The sequence below is a fragment of the Alligator mississippiensis genome, chromosome 11 (assembly GCF_030867095.1).
Source record: "Alligator mississippiensis isolate rAllMis1 chromosome 11, rAllMis1, whole genome shotgun sequence".
Classification (NCBI taxonomy): domain Eukaryota; kingdom Metazoa; phylum Chordata; order Crocodylia; family Alligatoridae; genus Alligator; species Alligator mississippiensis.
In genome coordinates, this window is record NC_081834.1 from 69,190,213 (window position 1) to 69,215,737 (window position 25,525).

At 43.3% G+C, this 25,525-nt stretch overlaps 1 long non-coding RNA gene across 1 annotated transcript in view; it reads right to left on the bottom strand.

The window, feature by feature from the left end:
- Positions 1-200: 200 nt before the first annotated feature.
- Positions 201-25,525, bottom strand: part of LOC132244222 (uncharacterized) — a 34,336-nt gene continuing 9,011 nt past the window's right edge. The window contains exons 2-3 of the long non-coding RNA XR_009455795.1: positions 16,187-16,330; positions 201-5,142 (exon numbers count right to left, since the gene is read on the bottom strand). This is a non-coding gene — a long non-coding RNA (uncharacterized LOC132244222). The remainder of the gene's footprint in view (positions 5,143-16,186; positions 16,331-25,525) is intronic.

The window sequence follows — 25,525 nt, forward strand, 5'->3', positions numbered from 1 at the left end:
CCTTCCGTACCTCTAAGGATGGAGTCGCCTATGACGAGCAATCGTCGCCTCCTCCTCTGGGTCCGCTTGGATCTCTTGACCTGTTCGGAGCATGAAGAATGTGGTGTTGCTTCCTACCCAAGGGTTTCCTCCTCCCCTTCCATCTCCTGCAGGGTTGCCAGGGCCTCGTACCTGTTCTCCAGTTGGACTGGAGGAACTGGTACCTGTTCGCTGCGAGCAGGTCCGGTCCTGGATGTGATCGTCTGCCACTCTGCTGTGGAGGGCGTTCCCTGGGCTGCTTCTTCCTTAGGTGCCTGGTCCTGCAGGGAAAGGAAATAACTGTCAATTTCATCCTCCGCCTCCCTGATACCCCTCAGCCTGCTAACCTCCTCCTGGAGCTCCCTCACCTGTGCCTCCAGAGCCCTAAGATGGGCACCTGCTGTACAGGTGTGGGGGCCCCCAATCTCTGCCCCCCCCGGCCCTGCTGGGGTTCCCCCACAGGCCAGGAGATAGGGGGACATCAGCTCCCCCATGGGCTCGGTCTGGGTGGAGGCCTCAGACCTGCCCCGGGTAGCCTTGTCCCCCTGGGCAGAGGCCTTAGCAGAACTCCTCGTCGACACCATTCTATAAGCAGCTGTTTGTAGATCTGTGTGGTTTCTACGCCCTACCCATACAGGAGTCTCTCTCCTGACCCTTCCTAACCCCCGCCGGCGCGGCTCGGGAGTGCGGCTCCCTACCGGCTCAGCTATATGGGACCCGGGGGGCTTCCCCTCCGGATCCGGCTCAGCTGTGCCGGGTCCCTCCGCCCCTCTTACCTTTGGGGGATCAGCTGTTGCTGCCCCCGCTGCTGTTTCCTCTGCTGCTGCTGCCGCTTCCTCCTCCACCTCGGGTCAGTAAGTTAGTTAGTTAAGGGGGCACACATGCGTGCGGGACACACATGTGCCTGGATCCTCTCCTTCCCACTGCTGGTTCCCAAGGAAGGAGGGACCCAGGGACCCTAGGAAGGAGGGACAAACTCCGGCTAGGGTTGAGACCAAAGAGGAGGGTTAAACACCTTTTCCCCCACTCAAATTTACTGCCAACTGCAACTGTGCACTACACATCTCAGAGACACCTGGAAGCATGAAGAAGTGATGAGCAACCATGCAGAGTCCTGCTGCTGTAATTCTGGACTGAGAATCCCAGATACCTCGGGGGCAGCAGGAAGAGGAAGTGAACAACACAGCCAGAGAGCCTGCTCGAGCACCCCCCGGCTTCTGGCCTGAGCCATAGCAGACACATGGCTGCATTTTCTGAACCAAAGGTAAATGTCTGTTCATTTCTGCTCCAATTTAATCTGTGCAGCTTAGACTAACTGGCAAAGACTGAATCGACTCAGCCTTGGGCTTTTTAACCATCTGTACCTAGCCAAAGTGGCATAAAAACCCAACCAAAAGTGTGGCCTCACAATACCAGTCACTTTTTACAGGTGCAAAGGCCATATTAGGGGGCCAAGAGCCAGTCAGTGAAAATTGGACACCTACTTCTCCTTTGTCTTTAAACGTTTCCCCTAGAATGATTTTTCCAAACTGATCCAGTAAATTAGTGGCAGACTGTTGTAGAAGCCAAGTCTATCAGGTTCAAATCCAGCTCTAACCCACAGAGCGTGATGCTCCCAAAATCCGCATGCAGAAGATATGCAAAGAAAGAGTAGCTGAGCTTCTCTGGTGTCAGATTCATCATTCCCCAACAAGGTTTGGACTCAACTGAGTCCTTGTGATTTATGTCAGGAGATAAGAGATGTTGGCTACAAATGTCCAACTCAGGATCCTTAAAATTCTGGTTTATTAGGCGGATTGAAACACTGTAATGAAGTTAAATTATAAACCTTGGGGCTGGTCCCCCCCCCCCCACACACACACAGTAGGAAGCTACAAGCGTCAGGTATAACTATCCCACAGGTGCTGGAGTCTGGCATTGAGGCTTCTTTTAGCATGGTGTTATCTTGCAGAAGAGGGTCACCAGCTGGTCCTTCTGGCTGGGCAGGACGGGTGCTGGTGGAGTTGGAGATAAGAGGGTCACTTTTCACTGGGAGCGGTCAATCTGGAGATATTCAGCCCAAAAGTTGGTCCCCGGTGTTGATGAACTCAGGCCAGGGGTTCTAACCCTTGATCAGTGATGTTTAGAGATTTCCCAGTTGTTACATTGTCTTCTATTGAGTTATTCCATTGGTTGATCTGCAGTTTCCTTAGGTGTTAATTGTTGTCTGCTGCTACAGTGTTACACATTCAAACACTGATTCACTCTCTCTTTCAGGGGCCAGCCTGATACAGGGAAGCAGCAGTTTGACTACTGCCCTTGTTAACATTGTTACTAAACACATTTATATTTGAAAGGTGAGGAGTATAAAATAAAAGCTACAAATGCCATGGCACACAAATAGATAAAAATACCAAAATACACGGGGAGATACAAAATGCACACACAAATTTTAAAACACAATTCCTTATCTTAAAGTGAAAGAAAGAGGAAGGACGAAAAGATAGAGGAGGAAAAACATATTCAAAGAGGGGAGAGCAAATGCAGGCAAGAGGAAAAGGGGGCTTTCTGCTACAGAGATAAGAGACAAAGCTGCCTTGGGCTATATTATAATCTCTTGGGATTTTATATACTGGATCAGTTTGGCATGCTGCTCAGGACTGATGAGTCCTCATGTAGGCCCTCCACTCAGAAGTACATTATGCCCTGGGCACATGAATATCATGGGGTGTGGGATAAAGTGGACATCATGTAAGGCCCAAAGGCAGTGTCCAGGCCAGGACAGTAAAAGAGGACACTGAAAACATCAATACCAATCCTGGTACTGTCACTGACTTGCTGTGTAACCTTGAGCAAGTCCCTTTCCCTTGGCTTGCTTGATTTGTGCAAGTTAACAGTTCTTCAGGCCAAGGACTGCCCTTGACAATGTGCTTGTACAGTGCCTAGCACCATGATTTAAGCTGGGATCATAAATTGTTATTGACATATAAGTGATCATAATATTACACTGAGCTTTGCAGACTGCCTAAACTCGTTATCTTTCCCCCCTTTCGACTCCTATTGCAGGCTGGTTTATCAGATTACTAGCACATAGGAAATCCCATTTTCTTCTGTACAGAAGAACTTCAATCTGGCAGTGTGCTTGTTTACTGAAACGAGTAGCATTTACATCAAGTACAGTCAGGTTCCAGACAGAGTGTTTATCATTTTTCTCTCTCTCTTTTTTTTTTTTTTTTACATAATGACCCATTGAAGGTCAAGATCTCCTTCTCTGCAGTGTATCTGCGTGCAATAAGCATTTAAAAGGTACTCCTCTGCCAGTTGGTGTGTTCAATTTATCAAAAATCTTTGTAGCTTCTACAATCCACAGGCACTGTCTATTGCAGTGAAGGATATATAAATCAACTTACGCAACTCACAACAAACAGCATATAATGGTGACACTTGAAAACTTTCTGGTTTTTTGTTTTTTTTGTTTTTTACTCAGACAGGTAATATTCCTTGAATGTCCCTTAAACTCAAAATGAGAATACTGAATATTTCTGTAATAAAAATAATATTTTTAAATTTTAAAATTAAAAAAAAAAACTTCACAAGTTCAAGTAACACAAAACAGATTGGTCAAATATACTTTTTCCTTCCAAAAACTAAACAGAATACTTACTGATTGACCAAACACAACAGTAAAAGTCACTACAAACTAATCATAGAATCATAGAAGTAGGGTTGGAAGGGACCTTGTAGATCTTCTAGTCCGACCCCCTGCCTGGGTAGGAGGGAAACTGGGCTCAAGTGACCCCAGCCAGGTAGGCATCGAGCCGATGCTTAAAGACCCCCAGGGTAGGAGCCAGCACCAATTCCCTTAGAAGTTGGTTCCAGATCCTAGCCACCCTAACTGTGAAGTAGTTCCTATGGATGTCTAATCTGAACCTCTCCAATTTGTGGCCATTATTCCTTGTTATCCCAGGGGGCGCTAGGGGAAACAAGGTCTCCCCCAAACCCTTCTGGTCCCCTCTATTGAGTTTACAGACAGTCACCAGGTCCCCCCTCAGCCTTCTCCTGTGAAGGCTGAACAGGTTCAGGTCCTGTAGCCTCTCAGTATTGGGTCTGCCCTGCTGACCACGCATAGTCAGCCCATGTTCATCTTGGAGTCAATGACTCCAAGATCCCTTTCTGCCTCCGTGCTCTCAAGAAGGGAGTTTCCCATCTTATAAGTGTGTTGCTGGTTACTACTGCCCAAGTGCAGCACCCTGCACTTGTCCATATTGAAACGTATCCTGTTTTTGTTAGCCCACCACTACAACCTATCCAGGTCTTTCTGCAGTTTTTCCCTCTCTGCTAACATGCCCACCTCACCCCAAATTTTGGTATCATCAACAAATTTGAACAGGTTGCTTTTCACCCCATCGTCCAAATTGCTGATAAAGAAGTTGAACAGAGTGGGCCCAAGGACCGAGCCCTGGGGGACTCTGCTGCCCACTTCCCCCCAGGTCGAATATGACCCGTCCCCACCACCACCCTCTGAGTACAACCCTTGAGCCAATTCACAACCCATCTGACCGTGTAGGCATCAATGCCACAGTCGCCTAGTTTTTGTAATGAGGATAGGGTGGGAGACAGCGTCAAAGGCCTTGCTGAAGTCCAGAAAGACTACATCCACGGTGACACCTGCATTCAATGCTTTTGTGACCTGATCGTAAAAGGCAATCAGGTTGGTCTGACATGACCTGCCCCTAATGAAACCATGCTGGCTGCCCCTAAGCCTCATCCCCGATGCTGGCCCATCACAGATGTGCTCCTTGATGATCTCCTCAAAGAGTTTCCCCAGGATTGAGGTAAGACTGATGGGCCTATAGTTGCCCGGGTCCTCCCTCCTCCCTTTTTTAAAGATGGGGACCACATTGGCTATCTGCCAATCATCTGGCATCTGGCCTGAGCACCACGAGTGCTCGTAAAGCCGTGCCAAGGGCCCTGCAAAAACACCTGCTAGCTCCCTCAACACCCTGGGGTGGAGAGCATCTGGACCTGCTGATTTGAACACGGCCAGCCCCTCCAGAAGCACTCTAACCCAGTACTCCTTCAACCTTAGGTCTTGAGGCGTTCCCCTTGAGTCCATCTTGAATCACGGTTGGGGAGTCCTGGTCCCTGCACAAGAAAACAGAGGTGAAGAATTTGTTAAAGATGTTTGCCTTCTCTGGCACAACCACCAGATTGCCCAGCACATCTTGCAGGGGCCCTACATTTCCCAGTGCCTTCTTCATCCTCCCTATATATTTGAAAAAGGACTTCTTATTATCTTTGATCTTGGACACTAGTCCTAGCTCTATGTCCGCCTTAGCTTTCCTAACAGCCCCCCTACAGGCCCCAGCAGTGGAGGTATACTCTTCTTTGGAGATAGCCTCCCCGCTTCCACCAAGTGTATGCTGCCTTTTTGGCAACCAGGCATTCCCGGACATCCTTGGTGAGCCAGGGAGACTTTTGGGTACTCTAGCCCGCCTTGCTTCTTGTTGGGATTGTCACCCCTTGGGCCCCGAGTATCACCTCCTTAAGGAACAACCACTCATCTTGGGCACTGAGTTCCCCTGCCCTCGAGAGCCCCAGCGCATCTCCCACCAATCTCTTCGACTCATTGAAATTGGCCCTCTTGAAGTCTAGGGCTACCGCCTTGCTGCAGGCCCTTGTCACCCTGCTCTGGATGATGAATTCCAGCAAGCGATGATCGCTATCACCCAGGTGTTCCAGAACCTGGATCCCCCTTACCAGATCATCACCTGTGGCCAGGACCAGGTCCAACAGGGCATTTCCTCTGGTGGAAGTGTGCATCTCCTGGGTTAATGCAATGCACTGGTCTTGTTATGGTGATACAAATTCACATAATTTGCCCTAATCCTTTCTTTTTTTCATGCCCTTGCGACAAGATATTTAGTAGAATTTGCAAGTTCATGGGAATCTGACAAGCTGCCCCAGAAGTACTTTTGCTATGTCTTCAAACTTGCAACCGCTGGGCTATTCACTGTGTGCCTTAGCACCCAAGTGACCCTAGCTCCCTAAAGCTAGGTCACATATTATTGCATGCTTTACAAGCAGTTATTTTTAGCACCGAGGCTAGCAGTCTCATTCAAGGAGCGACCTTCAGGGTACCTGTGAGGAAGGAGTATGTCAAAGCTACATAAATATATATCAGGTACTAGTACCTCATACATATTTATATTATCTCATATATATATATTTATGTTTGGGGATTTCTTGCTACTGTTCAGCTTTGTCTTTCCATCACATTCCGTTTATCTCAACTATAATTTTGCAGGCCATTTAGTCCCTAATGTGGATTTTTCCTGTGATACTATAGAGAAAGAAAAGTGAAAATGCATGGTATTTGATAGTTTCTGCACACCAACTTTCCTTATTAAAAATTTAACACAATTTCTGCAACTGGCATTACATGCCATTGCATTGTACTTCTGTCCTCATGAATGTGTACATTTGATTAATTCTATATTCAGTGTAGGTTTTAAATACTGTGTGGTAAGTAATATATGGTGCTGGAAATGAAATGGTCACATTTTTTTCACAGGTCCTCTTGCTTAATTTTTGTCTAGGACAGACAATTATGGCTAAAGTAGTTGCCATCCAACAGTTTTTGTTGTCACTGACTAGGATTTTCCATGGCGCTGTCATCATAGCGTCCAAGTGTTTTACGAGCACTGATGAATTTCTCTTCCCAACAGACCAATTGTGTCCCTATCGTACACAGGGAGTTCCTAGACATGCAGAGACCCACAGATACAGTTATCCAAAAAAAGCCACTCATCCCTGTTGAGAACACTAGGGCTTGATTTTTCTGAGCTCCTGATTCATTCAGAATGGAGCTTCCATTCTCCATTGCAAGGGCTCTGGTCAATCTGATCTGGGACATTTAAAAATGAGCACCCCCAAAATACAGAACACACATATTGGGTCAATAGGTTGCATTTTAGGAGGGACTTTCCCACTATTTAAGTGGGTAAGCATCAGAACAGGCTAACCAGAGAAGTTGTTGAATCTCTATCCTTGGAAGTTTTAAGGACCAGGTTAAACAAACACTTAGCTGGGTTGGTTTACTCATGGCAAATTCTACTTCGGGCAGGGGGTTGGGACTGGTTAACCTGCTGAGGTCTCTTTTGGATCTATGATTCTATGATCATTTATTAGAGTTTTTCTTACATGACTTACCAAGCCTCACCTACAGGCTCTCTGGCAGAGGAAGGGTTTGGCATTGGATTTATGACCCAGATAGATACTCTGTGTGGCAGAATACCACCTCTGTCTCTCCCCAAACATTCTGTTCTACGACAGTGTGGTTAACATGGGCCCTGCAGAGGGCAGACATCCCATCTCTTTAGGGAACCTGAGTTTGAGACATTCCTAAGGGAAGGAGGAAACCTGCTCCCTCTGCCTAAGTGACATCACCTCCCCGAGTGAGGGGCATACGCTCCCTATTCTAAGCAATGCCAACCTGACCGGGAGGGGGCTAGAGACCCTACCAGTTTGCCTGGCAACTAGTGATGTGTTTCTAATGGGTTCGCTGGCAGCCAACAGGTGCTGGCCTCCATTGGACCAGGTAAATGAGGTCATAAGGGTTATATAAGTGAAGAACTGCTCAGGAGGAGGGTTGTAGCCATGAGGAAAACTCAAAGAGAAGAGCTGGGCCATCTGAAACTTGCTCCCTCTCTTGAAACTCATGATCAATGAACAGCCTGCCTCCAGAGAGAATCTACACCTGCCTCTGGCTGATGCTCGTGAGTAAGCTACCTGAGATCTAATTAGATATATAGCTTCAAGTAACTCAGATGCATGATCAAAGGTTACCCCTGTTTGCTCTAAGGGATTTCTCTGATACTGCTCAACACTGTACCCCATTCCAAGCCTACTTCTTGTAACCAATAAAGTTCTCCTTTGTACCTAGCACAGGAGACTTATTGGGAGTGGGTCTAGATTAGGCCTAGGGGTCCCAACCTTGGTTTGGCTGCCTAAGGGAGACCACTATTGGTGCTTCATACTGAGGGGAGAAGCTCAAGTTCTTCAAGTGAGTCACATACCCTCGAGGGCTACTAAACCTATGTTTCCTAGGGGACACAGAGCCAGGATCATGCCAGACCCATGGTGGTGGCGGCACTACCCCCAAGCTAGTGGGTGTGCTCCAAGAAGGGGGTCGGCTAGATGTGGGCTGCCCCCAGGGAGGCACTCGGAGCCTGGAAGGTGGTTGGGAGCAGTGAGGTGGGTGGCTCAGTGCAGGAGCACCATCTACTGGCCCGCCACACCCAACCCCTCAGACTGACCACAACCTCACCATTTGATAATAGGCAAATTGTATTGCTACACAGTGATAGCAGATAAGAATAAGGCAAACACCTCTGTATCTACCAGGCCCAGGGTTCACAGAGTCATGGTACATCTGGCCAGTACACAAGCTTCACTCTGAAGTTCTCTCTTGAATGAGAGATGTCAGAAGCCCGGAGACTGGAAGCTGAGGACCCCCCACCATGGGGTGGATAAGACAGGCTGGTGGTATGCCCTCTGTCCATGGTGGCCTCAGGTTCCCTTCCTAGGGACCCTTTGCTGCTCTGAAATCCCCTCTTTTTGTATCTTTCACCCCCTCTGATGACTCTTCATTTTGGGGCATCGGCGATTGGTCTCTGGTCATTGTGTTGTCCATGTTCTGTCCTGTCAGCATGTGGAATTTCCCAGCCCGTTTCTGCTTGCCTGTCAGACACAGTGGGCCTTGAAGAAACTGTCACAGACATGCTTTTAGAAATCAATAACCCTTGCCGTCGCCCTGGACCATTGTTCTAATGGATATCTACTTTACCTACAAGCCAGTTCCCACAAGCAAACCACTGAATACCATTTTCTAGCCATCAGAAGGGATAGAAACTGATTTTCTAGGGTAACATCAACTGCTCTACACAGAAAGCAGCCCTTTCTCTTCTTGCCACTGTCTGCCTCATTTACTACATACTTTACAACTTTTCCCACAATAACGGATGAGTTGCACACAACTTCATTTTACCACCCGGATTTGTTCATACAGCAGCACCATCCTTTACACCAAATGAAGCAAGTTTTCTGGGGAAAAAGTCTAGGCTGCATATTGAAAGGCCGAATCAAACTGCAGGAGCACAAGGCTCCCAAAGTTTATGTAAGCAAGCCGAGTGCTTGCACTGCCTCACCTCTGAACACTTGACTTGGCAACTTTTTCTTCTTTTAAGATTTTTTTCTTTTCTTTTCCTTTTAATTTAATGTGGCTATGATTGACATTAACAATTTATTGAAGGGGTTTTTTTAGAAGGTTGAAGTTCAATTTAGCATGGTACAGGGTGGGGTAGCTTGATTATTTGTTTCCAAAGGATACCGAGAGCTTTTTCATGATCTAAAAATAAAATTCTCCCCTTCACTTTACTTTACAGGGATAATCTTCTCAAAGTGTAAATCAATCTCTTCACTAAAGTTTCTTCTTCTGCTCTTTCTTGTGCCTGCGCTACTTAGCTACTGTCTGCAGGTCCATGAGTGCTGGGCTTTGAACAGTGGCCAGTTATCATAGCATGGCTTTGAATGCTGGGCAGGCAGCAGCAGCATATATTTAGAAGTGAAGGGCACAAGAACTTTTTTTTAAAATGGGGAGAAGTGTTAAGCACTGCACTCCAGCACACCGCTGATACCACACATGCTCTCACCTGCTGCCTCTCCAGCTTTCTAAAACCCTTCTGTTGCTAAAAAACATCACAGAAGTATCAATAGAAGTAAGTCAGCTGAACAGATGGTGCAGAAAAGTTAATTGATCCACTGGGGCAGGGAGCAAGTTGGCCATAGCACAGGGAAATTGTAAGGAATTGCAGATCTATACTCAAACTGCATTACTTATGAGGGAGGTTTTTCCTCCTGGTTGTATTTTTCTTATCATCCCTGATGCATTTCACAAGCCATATTCAGATAATAGTTTGAGAAGTTTGTGCAGAGCTTTGATGCCAGTTCCATTTCTGCTGCTGTCAACCTACCCCCTTCAGCACCAAACACATTTTTTTAATCTGAGAGCAAAAAGTTTATTTGCTTTCTCTTTTTTAAAAACAAGTCAAGGTGGTATCTTACAATACAGTCTGCTCCAGGCAGTAGATAAAGTCATGTCATGCTTAGGGACAGCATTGGGAAGAATAGCAGTCAAGCTGTGCAGCACACAAAGTAAGATCTGGATTAGTTTGAAGACGCATCAGCTATGCATTCATATGAGGTCTCATTTCAGTCTTCAGTGATCCTCAGTGCAAATGTAACCATGTAAGAGGGCACAGTATTAAGCAGACATGATACTTTCCAACTAAATTCAGATCTTATCAGTCATGAAGACAGAGAAAGGAAGGAATAGGCAGATATTTCACACGCTGCACCCAGTTCTGGGGCAGCAGATTAAAGTTGCATATTGTAGATGCTGGGAAAACAAACAAACAAAAACCCCCCATCCAGCAGACCTTCAAGAAACGCCCCCGGTGTGAATGTTGCCATTCTCCCAGTCTTTGCAAATATAAGCATACATATTTATACAAAGGGCTAAGTCCCTGCTCTTCCTCCAAGTCACGTTGTATTGGGAAGCAGAGTTTTAGCTGGCAATTGAGAGGTTCTCAGAAGCATTCTGCCAGCCCAAGACAGATGCTAGGAGAAATGACTCAGCTGAAGGGGTCTGGAAGCTGCTAAGTCAGCCAAAGTCCTTGAAGCTGTTCCAAAGAGAAGTCGTGGGTGCTGTCGATGAGCAGGCACAGTAGCCAAGCATCTGGCTAAAACTCCAAGTCACCAGTCTCTCATGAAGATGAAAAGCATCATCACAAGCAGGGGCCTCTGTTACAGCCCAATGCTTCTCCTTGTGAGATCCATGCGAGTCCTAACTTCAGCAGGAGTTGGACTGACTCGAGACCTTATCCAAAACCACTGGGGTCAATGAAAAAGGTACTGCAACCAGAAGCATAACTGAAAGGGCAACCAGGGTAACAGCCCCAGGCACCACCTTCCTGGTGGGGTGCAAAAGCAGACATTGCCACAGTGGTGGCTGATCATATTGCCACAGCTACTGCAGATGGAGCAGGGGCTGCCCTGGGCAGCATGCAGCTGCCATACTTATGACTACAAGGTCTGAACCAGACCCCTCACTAAGCCCCACAGCCCTAAATCACCATCTGAGTTCACTCCAACAGCAAGCAGAGACCAAAGCACAGCCTTAAAAGGAGACAGCCCAAGAACCCCCTAAAAATAAGGAAAGTTTAGCTTTGTTATTTTAGTTCTCTTGGAACTAAGTTGCTGATTGCTGTAATTATACTGGCAGGCAGTAGAGTAGGTGTATTATCAGAGATGCTAAAATATTGGAAGGAGGATATATTTGTTGCAAGAGAATTGTGCAATGCAATATACTGCAGCAGGTGTTGCTGAGAAGCTTAGCTTTAAAATATATGTGCACGCACACACACACATACACTAATCCTGTTCTGTTTCAGGATGTACCAAGCCTTCCCTGACCAGGAGCACTGATGGTTTAGTTCCAACAATTGACTTATTAATGGCTAAGGCTGAAAAAAAATAAAATAAAAAGTTTATGGGGGTAGGGGGACACCATTGTAGGTCCTCAGAAAATTCCTATATAATATGTAAATAAGGGAAAACCAACACTTTCCTACAGAAATCTTATTGTAAGGGAATGCAAGTCTGATGGAGGCTAGCAGACCATCAGGCTGGCATGCTTACAAAACACGACTTTCTGTAGCCAACAGCACAGGACAGTCGTGTGTCTAAAACTACATCTGCCTACTTTTCATTCTCCAGCCTGCATGACCAGCTATTTATTTGCAGCCGGATTGACTGGAGGCAGCCTTCGAGCAATGAGCAAGGCTCACACCACCCTTCCCTGAGCCCATTTGTAGCATCTGACAAAATAGATGGTTGCCTAAAAAGGCAGGTGCCACTGAACCAGTTAGTATCTAAAGGTGCTACAATGCTGCCTAACTTCAGACTAATGTAGCTAACCACCTCTGAACCGTACCCCTGAGACTGTAATGGGATTCTTTACATCCTCTGCCAACACACTTCATTCCCATACTATAGAAATAGTTACAGCCTGTATTAGAAAAATAAAAGTGTTTGCTGGACAACTTCTTCAGCCATAAGGCTCTTGTTACAGAACTTCAGAGGTGGGTGAAAAGATTACATAGTAGCACTATAGGTAGGGATTTGCAGATGAACCTAAGGGGGTTAGGTACCTGCTGTAGTTGTGTGGTGGTATTAAAAAAAAAAAAAAAAAAAAAATCTTTACAAAGCCTCTCATGGGCTGCAGAATTCAAGTACTTCATGTTAAAAGTGTCTGTGCATCACCCCCATAAGCAGCCTGTGAAGTATGGTGTTAGGAGTGTAGGCAAAAGGAGGGTGACCCTACATGCTGCTATAAATAACTGTTGCTGGAGGGTCTTCTTCAGACAGTCATCACTAAACCAGCACTCCAGTGAATAGCACTACACCAAGACTGCAGATTTTAAAGCCCAGAAGATAACATTATAACTTTGTACAGTTATAATGATATACTCTGGTGCATACCTAACGCAGGGCAGAACCTACTAATTTCTGCATGAAGGTGAACAATTTTTATTTCAATTCGAGAATACAGAGTTTAGCAAAGCATCCTTTTAGGCACTTGAACCTGGAAGGAGCAGAAGGAAAAGATTTTGATTCACTTACTCTGACGAGACTAACCTTACTCCTTGTCTTCAGCAGACTTGCTGTTGGAAAAAGTTTCTCTTTATTTCTGTTAAATCTTCCATGTACATTTTTAATTAGATTACCAAGTGTGTTGGTAGAGAAAGGCAATTCATTGTCCTCTTGCAGTCTGGGTTACACTCATTTGGATGCACTTAAATTAAGAGTGCTGTTCTTATCTAAGCAGTAAGTTTGTGTATAAATACAATTTGTAGGTAGACTGAAATATTCTGGTTTCCTTTCTCCTACTGTCTCACCTTGTTTTTTGTGCAAGCTGATTTAGAAGGTCAGTTGCTCAAGTCTCCCATCTAATGGGGAGATGAAATGCAGGGGAGGCAGCACTGACTTTTTAAATTGCAATACTTGCAAGGAGGAAAATAAAGCAGGGTGGGCAGAGCTAGTAATTTCAGCACACAAGACTTTTCCCCATTAAAAGCTTTAAAAAACCAAAACAACAACAACAACAAACAGGATATAAAGGACACCATTTCTGATCCTAGCATGCTTTAGATCAGTGTTGCTCAACCTTCTCTGGTTGGCAGCCTGTTACTGGATCGTTTGTTCAAAATTGTCACAATTTCCTTACAGTGATGGTAATGATGCACCTTTCTTAACTGACATGCATGCATTTGTCTATGTGATTTCATGGACCTGACAAAGAATATCAGACCTTCAAGGATGAGAGGTGTAGAAAAGCAGTGTGCATGTTTATTTTATCTATCTAGCTATAACATGCACACTGCTCTTCCACACCTCTCATCCTTAAAGGTCTGATATTTGTTGATCTTTGGGAATCTTGCTTCTTAGTCAGTGGGTTAAGCTCTCAATGGACATCACAAAAGGCAGACAGGGATAGTGAATAGCATTGAAAAATGGATTACAATCTAAAGCACATACACACACACACATATGTATGAATATATGTGCTTTATATTGCAATCCATTTTTCAATGCTATTCACTAATTCTGACTGCCTTTTGTGATGTCCACTGAGAGCATAACCTACTGACTGAGAAGCAACATTCCCAAAGATCAGCATTCCTAGTGGGAGAAGCATTTCTGACCAAATCCTGGAGCTTCAAATTGCGATATGCTGAAAGGAGACGGAATAAATTTGGCTGATGGGGCCAATGTAATCATCCTCACAAAGCTTTAATTGGCCAGACCTATCGATGTCAATTCAAAGCTTACAGTGGGGTCTCTTTTGGAGCCATGGTGAATTGCTCCACCTTGTTTAAAACATGCCATTTGTTCAGTTGCACTAAGCGTCTGTACCCGTGCCTGGAAACCTGAATTTTACTTTGTGGTACATTAGAAATACTCAACAAGCAAATCTTCTATAACTGGAAGCTTTATAGGCCACAATCAATTGTCTGATCTTTGTACAGGAAAACTACTTTTTTTTTATTTCAGTTCAACACATCCTATAGAGGAGGTTATTTTGATGGGAGACTGTATTTAGAAGTGCAGTGAACCATTTGAGATTTGAAAGGTTGAAACATTATCCTCCTGGGATGCTTCGCTTTGAGAGCTTTTTGGTTGGGAGCCAGGTCTAAGCTTCCTTGATCTCAATTGGGGAATTCACCTCCAAAACTTTACAGAAAGCAACCACTAACTTGGGCCCTGGTTTTGCTTTCAGATGCACTTGTTTAATTCTCCTGCTTCGAATGAGAATCCCAAGAGTGCTTTCCAAGGCATGTCTTACCTTGACAAGTAAAAATGAAGACTAAAACTAAATGCTATGGGAAAGTTTACCCAAGTGAAAGGAAAAATCAAAGGGGTATGATAGAAGGAAAGAGTACTTATTGAGTAGATCAGAATGCGGGAGGGATTGTGTCATTCACAACTCTCCCCCTACCCTCACACTAGGAGCACTGCCATTTGGAGATGGTGGTGTAACTGTGACTATGCATACCGTGTTATAAGATACTGTAGCAGAGACCCTAACCAGGATCTAACATTAGATATTGACCAAACACAGATATTGTCATTGTTTAAGAAAGGTCACAAATGAGGGTCCTTGATGAAAAAGGAGATGCTCGGTGGCGGCTTGTCAAGCGTATTTACAAATCCTGGCTAGGGACGGGAATTACACATAAGCCGGCATAAGTGATCAGAAACTGGTTCAAATCTGTAACGTCACACAAGTGCAGTACACATATGCTGCTTTCAAAATGGCTGAAACCAGTTTAAGATAAACCTGGATGGATATAGTAGTAGACTCAACTAATTTAGCTTAAATCAGTTTATTGAATTTCTGTCCCAGATCCTCTCCAGAATCAAGTCAACTCTCAGTCCACCAGCATCCCAGGATGCTTTGCACCTCCCCTAAAAAGTGTTCCCCCTGCCACATCACAGGGTGGACAGCCTAGCCTTGGTTCAAGCTGTCTGCTCCAGCTGAGCAGGGAGGTATACTCTAGCGCCTTGGTCTACTGCAGGCAAATAGCTGCATTTCTGGAATCAAAAGTGAATGTCTGTTCATTTGCTTATCAGTTCTATCTATGTAGCTCAGACTAAGCTGTGAAGATTGAATCAATTCAGGCTTGGGTTTTTTGACTGTCTGTATTTAGCCATAAAACACAAGTAGTATTCTCATATTTTTAAAATCAGTTTGCTCCTGGGAATACTCTGCTCAGGGACCTAAATTCTAGCCCCAGCTTCAACCCTGATACATTATAGGCACTTTTACACGTGCGTCAGTGGTGGAGGTGAAGTGTGCTTTAATTCAAGTGGCTCCGAGATCTGCTTCACTTAAAAGTGCTACAGATCTCCTGTATCAGTGTCCCCAGTCTTAAAAATGGTGGTGGGGGCACTTGAAGTTCGATGAACTTTACTTCAAGCACCCCCACCATCATTTTTAAGTGTGGGGATGCTGATTCGGGAGACGCAGGAGGCTAGTGAGTGAGGTACTTGCTATGTTCCAACACGCTGGAATTTCAGTGCATTAAACCAGCCTCCACGCTCGTGCATAGGTGCTCTCTATGACCTCAGCTATGTGACTTTACTGCCCGCTCCCAGTTCTCCTATTTTAACTGTTTACTTCGAGTGCCCCTCGGGCCAGGAGTCCCTTTATGCAAAACAGCTTTCACAGAGTTGGTTCTAATTTACACTTTAGTAACTCAAAAAACAATCTGGCCGTCACTCTTTACCCACAATACATAACTCCATTATGCTTGAGAAGGTGTTCTAATAAGGGCTGCATCACTTTCTACTCAATGACTCTTTCACTGATTTAGCCTTCTCTTTGCTTTCTGACAGACAAAGGTTGCCTAACAAAACATTATTGATTGCATATGTACTTAGGTAGGCTTCAAGGTAGATGAGGAGTGAATACAGGGACATATCTGTTCTCACACAAGTCTGAACTCTTCTCTTGTCCAGGCATTTGTTTTCAAATATTCAGTGTTGTTCATGTGTACGCACATACCTTTCCTGCAGCAACACTCAGAGGAAGATGGTCTTCTGGAAGAAGCGGAAGAGGAAGAGAACTGAATTCCACGTATTTGGTGATCTGTTAATCCCCTAAATCAAGAATTGTCCAAAGGGAGGCCTCTTGTGTAGAATCAGCATCCTGTCATTAGAGAAAGATAAGAAAAAAAAACAAACAAACCCAACATCAGTATTCCATCCATCTCTCTCTCTCTCACACACACAGCCAGTCTACGTGAAGAATTACATGGCAATAAATTCTTCTCCTATTGTGTGTGCACACTCAAGAGGAAGAAACAAACTGCAGCTCATGTCAGAAAACAAGTCTCAGTTTAAAATATATCAATCCTAGCACCATATAGGCAGGTAAAATATTGTTATTTGTCAGCAAGTTATTTTCTTTAAAACAGACGCATGAAAAAATATGCTTTGGGGAGAGAATTGGCAAAAAGTGAAGAAGGTCCAAAAATCAATAGAAAACAATAAAATAGCGTGGCATTTATTAAGTGCAAAGAAAAGTACACTTTATCCAGTGTGCCACTGTCAAACTGAAATGTAGAAAAAGGATAGCAAAAGGAGCAAGGATGACAAATTTGACTTTCATTAGATAAAAAATTTAGCTATATTAGTCTAAACCTGGAGTACTGACTTTATCCATTTACAGAGCAGGTAGTTACACACTATGTATGATTAAATACCCAAATAGGTATGGTTGCTTAATCTCAAAACATGCAATCTTGTGAGAACAGGCTTTCAAAATTGCCTCTAATTAGAAAGGTAACTGAAAAGGCTACACAGTTAGCATCGTCAGTGGTATTTCTGCTTCCAATCAAGGGGGTGAGAATAACGGGAAAAAGTAAGACATCACTCTTTACTAATAAACATCAAAACAAGGGAAAATAGTTTTGGTGAATACTTTGCCAAAAACAGGCAGTTTTGGGATAGGGCAAAACTTTTTTGTGAATTGGGGTCATATCAGGTTACTAGTTTTGGACACACAAAAAAAGGAGTGTGTGGGTGGGTGGGGGGGATTTTGAAAATGTAAAAATAATTTGTTTCACTGTTGTTGGAACACAATGTTTCAACTTCCCTTTTGAAATGTATTTTTGTCTCAAAATAAAAAAGAAACCTTGAGTCAACTCAAAACAAAGCTCTATTATTTAGGCACCTCTGTTGAGCATCTGCAGCTCCATTGCCTTCAAAGGAAGTAGAGGCCATAAGTCCAACCAAATTGAGTTTAAGAAAAGTTATTATCCAAACCTCATATCCCATTAGGGACTCCTCATTTATAGAAAGCTAACCTTTCTGTATGTGGCTTGGAGTCACTGAGAGACTAGTAAGAAACAGCTTACAATCATATTCTTTTATGCAGCCGGAAACATGTATATAGTAGGATTAAAAAGGATGTTTTAAACTGATTAAACATCTTCAGAAAGAAGTGTAAATGACATGAGAGAAATTAAACCTCAAGCCTAGAAATCTCCTGTATACTCCCTCCCCTGCCCCTCCTAAACTGTATCCCATTAATTTTTAAACTAGAGTAAAGATGAACTTACTCTGTTTTGGCAAGGCTGATTTGCAAACTCTTCTGAGAGAACAGTCTAAGGAGACAAGTAGGAAAGAAAAAAATCCCTGCCATGTTGGGATTTGGGGCAATGGGATGCTGTCTGATATTTAATATAAATCCATAACAAATGCAACTCCATTCACTCACCAGTTGCAATGGTTTCAACATTGTCAATGGTATTTTCAAGATCTCTTAACAAATGGGCTATACATTCTGAACTGTCACACGCTGGTATTAACATGTTCTGAACACTATCAATAGGAAATTTCCTTCAATATTATTAAATCCATCAGATTGACCAATTAATATTTTTACAACCCCTAAGGTCTTGACTCCACATAGAAATTGAATTGGTTTAATTTAAATCATTTTGGCTAGGGACAGACATTACACATAAACCAATTTAAGTGATCACAAACTGGTTTAAACCTCTAACAGAACAGATGTTTAATGCACATAAACCAGCTTCAAAATGGCCAAAACCAGTTTGAGATAAACCTTGTTGAATGTAGCGTCAGACGAATTTGATTTGGCTCAAACCGGTTCATGCAATGTCTGTCCCAGATCCCTTGCTGGAATGGGTAAAATGACAGAGGCTAGCTGCTCTGGAAGTGTCAGGCAACAGAGTTCTAAGTTGAGCCAGGCAAAAAAATTTCCTCAAAACCATTTTTGATAGAAAATGCCTATGATTATGAGAAAACAGATTGGTTTCATGAAGTCTTATCAAATTTGACAAAACTCCTCCTTGAAAAATGTTATAAAATACATCTCCAACATCTCATTTAAATATTTTTAGACAAAATATTTGTTCATATGAGAACTCTTTGAAGTATTTTTTTTAATATTGAAACTAAAATGAAATGCATATACTGTAATAAAATGATGCATTTTAATTGAACCCTTATTTTTTTGGAATTTTGTCATGAGAAACAGTTCATAAATGCATTTAATTTACCCTGACTTAGGATAAAAGATCTGTTTTCTGAACATCTCAGTTGTTGAGTTTACCAACTTGATTGATAGTAATAGAAAATCAGATCTGCACTTGTATTTTTATTCTTCATTAAAATGTGGACAGAAATTTAACATTCCTTTCAGCATTTCAGTAAGCATGGTTAATAGGCAACATTTAAATCTTGTTTGGCAGTGTCTGTGGTCTTAGATAATGAAGGACAGCTTTAGAGAAGTGCCCAGCCAGGAATTGATAACAGTGTTCATCTCCTCTAACTCGGTGCTCACCACCTCATTAAGAAAACAACACAGGGACATTACCGGCTACCTGTTGATTCTCCCTTTGTCCGGTCTGCCACAGCATGCACCACAGCCAGCATGTGGCCTGCTAGCTAATGCTGTGTGTCTGCGTAAGGGATGGCAGAATCCCTGCTTAGCAGGGAGTGGCAAAGGGGAAGCCAGACAGATGCCTGTAGTCTGTGCCAAGCTCCAATCAGGAAGCAGAAGGAGGGGAAGGGCCAGCCCTGCTGCGCAGCAGAGATCCTCACCTAGCCCAGAGAGCATGCCAGGATGCTGGGGGTGTCAGAGTTAACTTAAACCAGCAAGGGGTCTGGGACAGACATTGCATGAACCAGTTTGATGCAAATCTGTTAAGTCTGATACTACATTCAACCAGGTTTATTTCAAACCCATTTCAGCCATTTTCAAATTGGTTTAAGTGCAGTGAACATCTGTTCTGTTACAGGTTTAAACCAGTTTGTGATCCCTTAAACTGGTTTTGTGTAATGTCTGCCCCTAGCCTTACAGCCTTGAATTTAACATGAATGCCTAGACAAAATTGTTTCAAACAAATGACAACATACACAGGGCATTTCTTCTTCTCTCTCCCCACCCATTTCCTTGAAGGGAATGTGGCCTTGTTCTTGGTGTTTTGATGTTTTAGTGGAAACGGAATTTGTGGCAAATCTGCTTAACAGCAATAAATAGATTGTTGTTCTTCCCTTTGTGTAAGCATAGATGCTGGCTCGGTGACATCAGTGTAGCAGGCTGTAAATGAAGCATGACATAAAAAATCCTTGCCCGTTACACAGAGAGAATACAGACAGTGCCCTATCATTTATTATATTGCAAAATAATGTTATATGCTATATAGAGACAAAGAAGCCATTAGGACTTTGAAACCTTCCACATCACATACACCTTCCCCTTTGTATGATTTCCTTCACTACATCGACCCCTTTTTCTATCACCAGTTTGAAGCATTAGTAGGAAACCTTGAGCCATTTTCCAGTAACCTACTCCCTCCCTTTAAACACAAGGGGTGCCCTATTCATGGTTGACTGATGTAAATCCTTTATTTCTGTTGAGTTATTCTCATGTCTTTCCCCCCGCTCCCCAGTATAAACAACAGGACAATCAAGTCCTAGCCCAAAGATTTATATGAAACCTTATATATGAGTCTATATAGCGAGGTAGGTGTGTAATATAACACATACACAAAAGGTGCAAATGCAAAAAAGGTGCAAAAAACTTTTCATATTCTTGGTTCCTTTTTCTACTTCACTTACTGAGACTTGATACTGTGCCTTGAAACTGTTGCATCTAAACTCGAGAGAAAAAAGTAAAATGAGTAAAAACAAAACAAAAAAAATTCTCTCTAATCACTCTCCAAGTGCTCCAAGCATAGAAAAAAGTTCTAGTCACAGCATTTTTTAAAACAAAATAAAATCTATGGTTGTCTTTTTTAACAGAACAAACTAAATAAAGATGAAGTCTGTTTCCTGTTGCAAAAGAGCTCTTCCTAAGCACCTACATAAAGTAGGAATAATACAATACAATGATGTTTCTTTGTTCAAACTTCAACCAAGGTTCACAGTGAAAAAAAAAGAGTTTGCTTAGCAAGAGCGCAGATGATGGAGAGGATTGCTACTCCCCCTTAGTTATTCCTTGCTCTTCCTGCTGCTGGAAACTAGGTTCTAATTGTCAATCATGAGTAGTTACCTAACTGAGCTCCCAAGTCACAGATGGCTTCTCTCCTCTCCAGTCCCAGCAGCAGCAAAGGTCATTTCCAGCTGCCCAAAACAGTTTCAACAGAAGCTTCACACCCTCACTGCACCAGGCAAAAAGCAAGATCCTGCCAGTGCAATACCGGCAAGGAAACGTACAACGCAAGACTACAATTAACCCGGTATTACTCATGCAATAGCCTGATAGCATGATGATGGCAGACAGTACTACCTGCAGCTGTCAACGCAATGCTGGGTGGTGGGAAATAACTTAGCAGCCTCTATGGTGCCAAAGGCTTTGGAGATGAAACAACCTTGGGGGGAGGTACGAGTCTTTATCCCTGGTGGAGGAAACGCTACCGAATGGCAGATGCCATGGCAGAATGGACTGGGCTCTCCAGCCTTCATTGGCAACCAGTCCAAGAGTGGAGTCCTGAAAGGCAGATGGAGTTAAGATCTTCTTCACATCAGCAGCTCCTGCGGTCAAGCTGGCTCCAAATGTACTAGTCTCTACCTTTGCTTTGGGATTAGCCAGCCAGCCTGAGAGGGGGTCATTGATTGGGCAACTCAAGTTCCTCCATATAAACTGCCCAGGGACACAAGAGCCATAACTGAGTGCACATTCAGCAGGACAATGCAAAGACAAAATTCCTTGGATGCCCCTGCCCCATTAGGTTATATTTTACTATGGTACTCTCCAAGGGAAAATGGTAGGGGAAGCAGTGGTGAAATCAAACTTATCCCAGAATTCTGTGCAGTGATGAGCATCTCTTACAAATTCAGGATTCAGACTGCTGCGCTGATGCAATGAGCTATAAAGGAGCACGCCTGGGTTTAAATATTAATTGCTTTGATAAGCAGAGAGCAAATTGACCACGAGATGAAGGATGAATATGCAACAAAACAAACCAAGGCTTAACAAAACAAGGAATCAAGCATATGGGCTCCCCACTCTGCCTAGAAGACATTGTTCAGCCTCTTCAACATAATTTATTGGTGCCCTAAAGCATATCCATCTGAACAATGAGCTTTATGCCCGTTACTGGAGATGTGCAGTAACTGGGATATTTCTGCTTAGGGGGTATTTTTTTAAAAGAGGTTTCTATTCTGAACTGGAATTAAAACAAAGCATCTTTTGAAATGAACGTTTTCATTCGGAGTCAACTGAAATGCGCCTTCACAATTCAAGTTTGTTTTCCATTACAGCTTACATTATATACATAAAAAAAAAAAAAAAAATCTACTTCAAGAGTTGAAAAGGTTGGATCCAAATGTTTCAATATTAAATGCCTTGTTTTGCGTTCTTTTAGATGAAGTTTCACTGAGAGGGAATTGTGGCACCCAGAATTGCACGCGGTACTCCAACTGTGGTCTGACCAGCGCCCGATACAGGGGAAGTATCACCTCCTTGGACCTATTCGTCATGCATCTGCTGATGCACGATAAAGTGCCACTGGCTTTTCTGATGGCTTCGTCACACTGCCGACTCATGTTCATCTTGGAGTCCACTAGGACTCCAAGATCCCTTTCCACTTCCGTGCCACCCAGCAGGTCATTCCCTAGGCTGTAGGTGTGCTGGACATTCTTCCTCCCTAGGTGCAGCACTTTGCATTTCTCCTTGTTGAACTGCATCCTGTTGTTTTCTGCCCACTTGTCCAACCTGTCCAGGTCTGCCTGCAGCTGTTCCCTGCCCTCCGGCGTGTCCACTTCTCCCCATAGCTTTGTGTCATCTGCAAACTTGGAAAGAGTACATTTCACTCCCTCGTCCAAGTCGCTGATGAAGACATTAAAGAGTATTGGTCCAAGGACCCCACTGCCCACACCCTTCCAGGTCGAAGCCGACCCATCCACCACGACTCTCTGGGTGCGACCCTCCAGCCAATTTGCCACCCACTGGACTGTGTAGTCATCCAAGTCACAGCCTCTTAACTTGTTCACCAGTATGGGGTGGGATACCGTATCGAAGGCCTTCCTGAAGTCTAAGTATATGACATGCACCCCTCCTCCTGTATCCAGGCGTTTCGTAACCTGGTCATAAAAAGAGTCTAGATTGGTCAGGCACGATCTGCCCGCCACAAACCCATGCTGGTTTCCCCTCAGCATAATTTGTCCTGCCGGGCTCTCGCATATGTGAGCCTTGATAATTTTTTCAAAGACTTTGCCAAGGATGGAGGTGAGACTGACTGGCCTATAGTTGCCCGGGTCCTCCTTCCTCCCCGTCTTGAAAATGGGGACCACCATTGGCCCTTTTCCAGCCCTATTAGTTGTACTATAGAATTTATTTCCCCAAGGTGTGCAGTCTTGATTTGAAGACAGCAACTGGTGAAGAACACACTGCACCTCCAGGTGAATGGCAACCTAGCCCCTTCAATAAAAAACCCATTATTTCTCATCTTGAACCTATATTTTTTGCTCAGTAAAAAGCAATCTGTTTTCAGGAAACCCACAAAGACACTTATGGAACACAGTCAAATCACCTCTTAAGGTTTTCTCCAGCAAACTCAACAGACTGAACTTCTTCTGTCAGTCATTAGTTTGGAATATTTCCCAGATCTCAAGTCACTCTTAATTTTTCTTCTGTCTTTTCCAGCATTTCAACATAGACACCAGAACTGGACATTTCATTCTAGTAATGGGCTTGCCTAAATTGTATACTATGTCCATGCACCTGCTTATCTTCTTAGGATAATGTTTGGAGAGCAGGAAGCATTTCTTACTATAGGTTTGGACAATGTGTCTTGACTTCAACCGGGTCCTCCAGATGCTAGTGTACCAAGTCACATAATGTGAGGAGTCACCGAAGGTAGCTGATCACCTGAATTAAGACAAAGGTCTTTTCTGCATAGCTCTTGAGGAAGCAGAATTTGAATTAAAATTTTGAACTGAGATGAATAAATTGCAACTTTGAGAGAAAGCACCAGGTATCAAATACTCCTGAAGGATATGAAGATCCCACAGGCATTTAGAAACCAAGCCTATTTGCAGCATGCTATCATCTTAATATAATGTCAAATACCAGTTCCAGCTACAAAAAAAGGCTTAAAGTAGATGGGAAGTTTTGTATTTCCCTGGTGTTCAAAAAGAAGATGAAAGTAAACGTCTGAATTCATGGAAACTGTATACCAAATTTTTTAATGGGTTGTCTTATTATTATTGCAAACAGCAACTTCAATGATCAAGCTAGGAAAAATAAGAGCAGGTATTTCTGCAAATTGAGAGTGAATGACTAGCACTTTGAATAGAATTGTAAAGTTTCTACAGTGCATTTATAACCGTGTCAACAATAAACCCACAAACTCAGAATGATCTAGGCTTCAATTTGGGATTCCTATCTGTGGAATCTTAATGCAACAAATATCTAAAACAACTGCATATTTTGCACTAATGTGTTTTACTGAGTTGAAAGGGAACCTCTCTGGCTGTACTCACTATTATCATCTGCATAAGAAATGTTTCCACAGTCATTTAAAACAGCCATTAACAGACACATTTAGACCCCTAATATGCTTGTCTGCTTATTTTGAGCTCTGATATGAAGATTTGGAATGGCAATACTGAAAATAACAGTGAACATCATAACAAGCCCTTTGAAAGAAATGGTCTTCTGAATGAATTTTTCTTAGCCACACAGCATAGAATATTTCCCACTGGTAGTGGATATTCAGAGACAAGAAGAATAGGACTTGATTGGTTCTTTCCTTCAGCTTAAGAACTTATGCAGCACATAGAACAGGAGTCTAAAACAAGGAATTAGCAAGAGCATTTTGCTTTCCTTGAACCTCAACAATAGCTCAATGCCTTTGAAAATGAAAGCACTGTAAGAGCCGGTTCTAAAGCTCATTAAAGTCAGTGAAAAGACTCTGTCCAGCGACTTAAGCAGGCTTTGAATACACCCCTTTTCTAGGACTACACCTACAGTAGAGTGTGGAGTATGATCCAGATGTACACGATAAGCAGAGTCAGTGATATAGCATTTGGAAGGGAGTCCTGGGATTATTTGAAAGTCTGGATCTACAGTATGCACGTAACAGGCACTACAGAAGCTTGGACGCACAGAAACCTGGGCATAGAACCACATATCTGCAAGTGCAAAAACATGCCAGACAAACTGGAAGCCATTCCAGAAAGTCAGTCCCTGTACATCATATTTCTAACCCCACTTGGTAGCATTATGCATAGTGTCATTAAGACAGCAGGCAGTAAAGCAGACTTCCTACTGTAGTGAGCATGTTTGTTATTACCCTAAAATAGAATAGTTTTCTGATAGCATACTGTTAGGTTAACAATAATTTGGATTAAGAAGTATTAGCTTTGCAGCTGAATACAAGGCATGACCTGTGGCCTAGCAATGCCGCTGACCACAAGGCAGAATGATAGCTAAGCCTTTGCTTATGTTAAGTAATCATTTTAACTGTGTTAACCATTTTCTGAGTAAAATGCAGCAAGTGAATCTGTGTCTGTGCTGTAAAATCAGCTACAGCAAGGAACAAAATAAGACAAAGAAGCCATTGTTCTAAGTACAGTGATTGTGTCCTTAAGAAGTATCTACCACTGTGCAAGTTCTTGCTAACGTATCATGTTACTTTTACTTAACTTTTAGCTTTTAGAAAGTGCTAGTTCAGCTTAATAGAAATATGCTGTTATGAAGATCTGTGAAGCACTGCCCAAGTATTGCTTTTGTTAACCCTGTAGTCTTGCCTTGTTGTAAAAAGTATAAAAGAACGTCCCACCCTTTGGGGGAGGTGGGGGGACATTTTGCCTCTTTGCTGGCTTAATGGTCATTGCTCAAGCAAATATACTGCAGTAAAACTTT